This window comes from Aquarana catesbeiana, linkage group LG09 (assembly GCF_042186555.1).
Source record: "Aquarana catesbeiana isolate 2022-GZ linkage group LG09, ASM4218655v1, whole genome shotgun sequence".
Taxonomy (NCBI): Eukaryota; Metazoa; Chordata; class Amphibia; order Anura; family Ranidae; genus Aquarana; species Aquarana catesbeiana.
The window spans coordinates 223,817,445-223,824,386 of NC_133332.1; positions in this window are offsets into that span (position 1 = coordinate 223,817,445).

Genomic DNA, 6,942 nt, shown 5'->3' on the forward strand with positions numbered 1-6,942 from the left:
GAGCCGAGAAAATGAAGTTCAATGCTTCCGAGCATGCGTCGAATTGTTTCCGAGGATGCGTGATTTTTTGAGCGTCCGAATTGCATACAGATGAATGCATTTTCGGATAGGAACTTTTTCCAACCGAAAAATAGAGAACATGCTCCCAATCTTTTGCTGGCTGGAATTCTGCCAGCAAAAGTCCGATGGAGCATACACACGGCCGGAATTTCTGACCAAACGCTCTCATCCGACTTTTGCTGGAGGAATTTCTGATCGTGTGTACGGGGCATAAGGGTTTATATGGCAACCTATGCAGCAGCCAACTGCTGTCTAGTGTCTTTATGTACCAATTATTACTGTAAGGCTCTTTCAGTGTAAAGCTGCCCATACACCAGCAGATTTTTTAATTAAAATTTTAATGAGTACAAACCGTGACATGATGAAAGTTGTTCCAAAAGTACTTGGAAAGAAAAAAACTTTCCTTTTAACATATAATTTTGGAGTGAATGGACTTTACTGAGTAAAAAACAAATTCACTTTTAGAAATTTGATCATTCAAGAAAAAATTTCCTTCTTGTTCCATCAAATATTTTCTACTGTCAAAAACTAACATTCATTTAACTCCATCAACCACTTCAGCCTCTTCCTGGCCAAGCCCTTTTTTGCGATACGGCACCACATTGTTTTAACTGACAATTGCGCGGTTGTGTGACATTGTACTCAAACAAAATTGATGTCCTCTTTTTCCCGCAAATAGAGCTTTCTTTTGGTGGTATTTGATCACCTCTGCGTTTTTTATTTTTTGCGCTATAAACAAAAAAAGAGTGACAATTTTGAAAAAAAAAACAGTGTTTTTTACTTTTTGCTATAATAAATATCCCCAAAAAATATATAAAAAAACACAAACAAATTTCTTCCTCAGTTTAGGTCAATATGTATTCTTCTACATATTTTTGGTAAAAAGAAATTGCAATAAGCGTACATTGATTGGTTTGCGCAAAAGTTATCGCATCTACAAAATAGGGATAGATTTATGGCATTTTTATTGGTAATTTTTTTTTTTATTAGTAATGGTGGCGATCTGTGATTTTTATTGTGACTGCGACATTGTGGCGGACAGATCAGAAGCTTTTGACACTATTTTGGGACCATTGGCATATATACAGCTATAAAAATGCACTGATTACTGTGTAAATGTCACTGGCAGGGGAAGGGTAAGACCCCTTTCACACTGGGGCGGTTTGCAGGTGTTATTGTGCTAAAAATACCGCCTGTAAACCGACCCAAAACAGCCGCTGCTGTTTGTTCAGTGTGAAAGCCCGAGGGCTTTCACACTGAAGCGGTGCGCTGGCAGGAGAAGAAAAAAACTCCTGCAAGCCGCATCTTTGGAGCAGTGAAGGAGCAGTGAATTCACCGCTCCTAAACCGCTCCTGCCCATTGAAATCAATGGGGCAGTGCGGCTATACCGCGGCTATAGCCGCGCTCTGTGAGCGGTTTTAACCCTTTTTCGGCCGCCAGCGGGGGTTAAAACCGTACCGCTAGCGGCCGAATGCAGCCGAAAAAACGACGGTAAAACAGCGCTAAAAATAGCGCTGTTTTACCGCCGACGCCCCCACCGCCCCAGTGTGAAAGGGGCCTTAAACACTAGGGGGTGATCAAGGGGTTAAGTGTGTTCCCTCAGTGTGTTCTAACTGTAGGGGGGATGGGCTCACTAGAACATGACAGAGATCACTGCTCCCGATCACTGGGAGCAGTAGATCCCTGTCATGTTGCTAGGTAGAACAGGGAAATGCCTTGTTTACATCTCCCCGTTCTGCCTCTCTGTGCCACGATCGCGGGCCAGCGGCAGACATCGAGTCCGCGGGTCCCGCAGGCACGCTCCCGCAGCGCCCACCTGCTACCTGCCAATGACGGAGTGACGTACGGGTACGTCGTTCTGCGCACCCGTGCCACTTTGCCAACGTATATCGGCTCGAGCCGTCGGCAAGTGGTTAATGATTAGAAAATGAATGAACATTTTGTTCTTAAAACAAAGGTTTTCTATTACAGTTCTACTAGTGTATGGCCAGTGACTCTGTTTTAGAAAATAAAAGTCCCTTATATTGCTCTCAGTCTCCTCCAAATCTCACAATTCCTTTTTTTGTTGCTGTGATCTGACTTCCTGTTACAGGGTGGCTAGTAGGGTTGCCACTTTTTCTTCAAGCCAAACCCAAACACTTTAGCAGTGCAGGGCAATTTTTTTTCTCGTAGTATACATAACAGTATAGTATTATAAAAGACCTGAGACACCTTTGGGTGGCCCAGGGATAGTAGTAATGCAGTAGTCCCCCTCTCTTGCTTGCTCCCAGGATGGACTATGGGATGTGTAGTGTTCATAGAGCAGGTTCATAGAGAGGTTCAGGAGCTCACAAAAGATGTTACAAGGAGGCTGGAAAACACAGTAGGAAACAATATAATCAAAAATAGGTTTCAAAGCCATTAAGTAATAATTATATATTTTTTTGATAGTAAAGTGATATTAAAGGCACAGTTTTTAAAAAATAACAAACATGTCATACTTACCTGCTCTGTGCAGTGGTTTTTTCACAGAGTACCCTCTATCCTCTTCTTCTCGAGTCCCCGCCAGAGCTCCTAGCTCCTCCCCCTTGACCAGTGCCCCCAATAGGAAGCCACTTGCTATTGGGGGCATTGGTGAGTGCTCGTTACTGAGCCCCGCTCTGTGTCTATAAAGTCGTGGCTCGGCTCCGCACCCTGCTCTCTCCTCATTGGCTCACTGGCTGTGACTGGCAGCAATGGGAGCCAATGGCAATGAAGAGATAGAGACACAGGACAGTCGAGGCTCCTGTGCACATTGAGAGGATTGAGAGGGGGCTCAGGTAAGTATTAGGGGGACTGTGGGGGGAGCATCACACATGAAGGTAAAAAACCTTCAGCCTTTAAAACCACTTTAAGGCTGGCCATAGATGAGTCATTGTTTTTTGTTCGACGCTCTGGTTGAACTAAAAAACAAAAACAAAAGATTCAATCCACACTGTGCGTGGATAGGGGAATCCTTCCTTTTGAGCTATTGTATCTTGACAGTAGGGAGACTTCCAGCACCAGCGGCACTGATCGAGCGGCAAACATCCGACTGGGCGGTTGTACAGAAGTCAATTGGTAGATCGCCTTTTGTGCAACTACCCGGCCCATACATGGATTGAAGTTCAGTCGGTTCCGCAATGACTTTGATCCATGTATGGCCAGCTTAAGTTTACTAATCAGGTCTTACATATTGAAAGCACTCTTCATCAGCTTATTGCAACACAAAGAGTTCTAATTCTTAAAGGGCCAGTCCACCCAAAACTGACATTTTAGCTTTTTGGTGGACACTGTAGTTATATCACCTTACAGTTTCTTTAGCTCTTGGGTGTCTCTATTGGTGAAATCTCTGTGCTGAATTCCCAGATCTGCACACTGGTTTGGCCATAATGAGAGGCTCCCACCATCCCTGCTTTATTTAGTTGTGTATTTGTTATATACACGGGAACACCTAAACGTCCAAGTGGACAAGAACAGTATTGGTAATGATCTCCCTGTTGAAGTATCTGAAGCATATAAGAATGCAGGGGTGATCCAGCCCAACAAGCTCCATCTACAGTATAACTACATTTTACTTAAATTCGACCAATCGGGATTCTCTCTTATGAAGTGAGACCAGTATGTGATAGATTCTTATTAGTAGGTATGGGTTACTGCACTTATGATTCTGAACTCTTTATTGAACTGGGCCATTAGGGACTAATTGGACAGATCAAAAAAAATGGTTCCATGCTGCATTTAGGGGGGGGGGGTGTAAGCACTGCCTTCGGGTCTATCCACAGTGATTGGTTCTGGTGCATTGTCTTTTTAAAGTATTCATCCTCATATATGTCCATGGGGCAGACTAAGGCCACCCATACAGGGTTCGAATCTCGGACGGTTCCTGCTGAACTGGGCAAGACTCGAACCGTTAACGGGCAGGCTGAATATACCAAGTTGATCAACTTGGGTATAACCAGCCTGCCAAATTCTCTTGCGATTATCGCTAGCGCCTGCTATAGCCACTTGTGATAATCATTGTTTCACTCCGCCCGCTCACGCCCCCATATGACCACCGGGACCAGACAATTGCTCGGCAGAAGGGATTCCCCTGTCAGGGCTGTCTGTGTTGATGGGGGAATCATGCACATTTCTTTCCTGCAACCAGGGGAAATTTGCAGAAATTTGCATCGTGTATGGCCGGCCTTAGTCACTTCAAATAATGAAAACAACAACACTGCAACCAGAACAGTACAGACTGTGGTTGAACTATATAGAAAGATTTCTCTGCAGACATTCCAGCAAGACATCAATGGAAGTTACTGTAATGTACAGATTGTTTTTTAATTGTTCATTACTGAGGCATATGGAAAATTTGTACAGCAAATATGTGAAAGTCGTATAACAAATAAATTAAAGCCGTATTAAAGTAAAAAGTAAACATGTATTATATTTCAGCTTACAAATTCTTAGATGTGATGGCTGCATTCATTTTCTCTTTTAGGCTTTCTTTCCTTTATTTTCACCTGGTGATCCTGCCAGTAAGTTTATTGCTTTTCAACAGAACAAGATCTCCTGAAGCTGTAGCAGTTAGGGGATTCAGACAAACCATTTAACACTGACAGGGGTGCCTACAATGATTAACTTTTCTTTATCTATGTAAAACCTGTATCCCAAAAAGAACAAAACTGTTGCTGTAACTGTTCATAAAGTGTTAGTTTGAGTTTGTTTTCAATTTGTTAGTGTATCTAAATTTGCTAGTACATTTAATACTCCCCTCTCCCCAGATTAACAATGCTGCTGTCTAAAGATGCCCCCTGTGCTCCTTCATCCAGAGTGGAGGCACTCTAATACAGGAAGTGTGTTACTGGCCAGATCACCTGCTCAAAACAAAGGGAAAAAAACCCTAAAAAGAAAATAAATGCAGCCACCACATGATTGGTAAACTGCAATATATAAACATTTTTGGTTTGGGGTTTAATACTGCTTTAAGATTAAAAATGATAATAATAATTTAAAGCGGAGCGCCACCCAAAAGGGGAAGCTCTGCTTGTTTGCCCCCCCCTGCTGCCACATTTGGCATCTTTTGGGGGGAGTGGGTACCTGATTTTGACAGGTACCCGCTCCCACTCCTGGCTGATCTTACTGCTCTCGGCCCCCCTCCTCCTTCCCCTGGCACCAGGCCATTCACAAAGTGCAGCGCGCTTCACGCATGCGCAGTGGGGAACTGACTGTGAAGCTGCAAGGCTTCACTGATGGTTCCCCTTATGGAGATGGTGGCGGCAGCACCCAACAGCCAATTGAAAAATCAGCTGGGGTGAAGAAACCGCTGGGTTCGTGGACAGGTAAGTGTCCTTATATTAAAAGTCAGAAGCTACAGTATTTGTAGCTGCTGACTTTAATTTTTTTCTGAAGGAGCCTGGAGCTCCACTTTAAAGAATCCTATATCACTGAAAATACTCTACATCTTGCATTAAACAAACCTATTTCCCTGATCTGTAAACATTTTATCTTGAGCCCAGTTTTTTTTTAGCTCATTACCATATCAGTGGAGGAATGACAATTCCTACAAACAATAAAAGGCAGGAGGTGCCTTTAAAAAAATAAGTATATCATTATTTTTCTGTTGCTTGTGGTCAATATTCAAATTGCTGATCTGTTCCCATTTTATTGGAAAGAAATTGATGTCTTTAATAGGGTGGAAAATGAAGAAAACGACACAAAAAGCCCCGTGGACCAAACTCGTAAATCTGCCATATTCGTCAAACGCGAAGGCGGGCGTGACGTTAATACAATAAGAATTATTATCTTTTATGTAGAACAAAGAAACAATCAGAACAATTGCCTCTGTTTTGTACTGTATATTGGAGCTGAGCTTATATCTATTCTAATAAATTTGTCCTAATGTGACACTTCAATTGTGCGCATAAACAGGCTGCCCTTGAAACAATGCACTGAAAATATTGACAAGAAGGCCATACCAGCAAATATTAAACAATGCTAAGTATCATTATTTGTCTACACAATAGAAGCAATTATTTCTGGAGGGATGGAGTGTGGTCGGCGGCATTATTGAGGTTGCAAAGACATCAAAGATTTCAAAAAAGAACTTGGCAAATCAGTGAGACAGAAACATATTCAACCAGGGCCCTTAATGTCATAGTGACATTATTCAGGGGCCCAAATCATGGATTTACGAAAACCCCACTAAGGGGGTTATTTACAAAAGGCAAATTCACTTTGCACTACAAGTGCACTGCAAGTGCACTTGAAAATGCACTTGGAAGTGCAGTCGCTGTAGATCCGAGAGGGACATGCAAGGAAAATAAAAAAACAGCATTTTAGCTTGCACATGATTGGATGATAAAATCAGCAGAGCTTCCCCTCATTTCAGATCTATCCCTCAAATTTACAGCGACTGCACTTCCAAGTGCACGTGCAGTGCAAAGTGGATTTTCCTTTCATAAATAACCACCTATATGTTTGTTATTTGTTCCCATTCACACAGCATACCTAAAAAAATAAATAAATAAAAATATATTTACAGTATTTCTTACCTTTTCAGATGTTTCTAAGGAGAAGGTGGCATGGCTTACTCTAAAGCCTCGTACACACGATCTGACTTTCCGATGGGAAATGTTGGATGTCAGGCTGTTGGCGGAAAATCCGACCGTGTGTATGCTCCATCGGACAATTGTTGTCGGACTTTCCGCCAAAAAATGTTGGCTAGCATGTTTTCAAATTTTCTGCCAACAAATGTGTGTTGTTGAATTTTCTGATCGTGTGTACACAAGTCCATCGGACAAAAGTCCAAAGTACAAACACACATGTTCAGAAGTAGAAGCGGTCGGTCTTGTAAACTAACGTTTTTAATAGAGAATTAATATTTGCGATGTGGCAAAT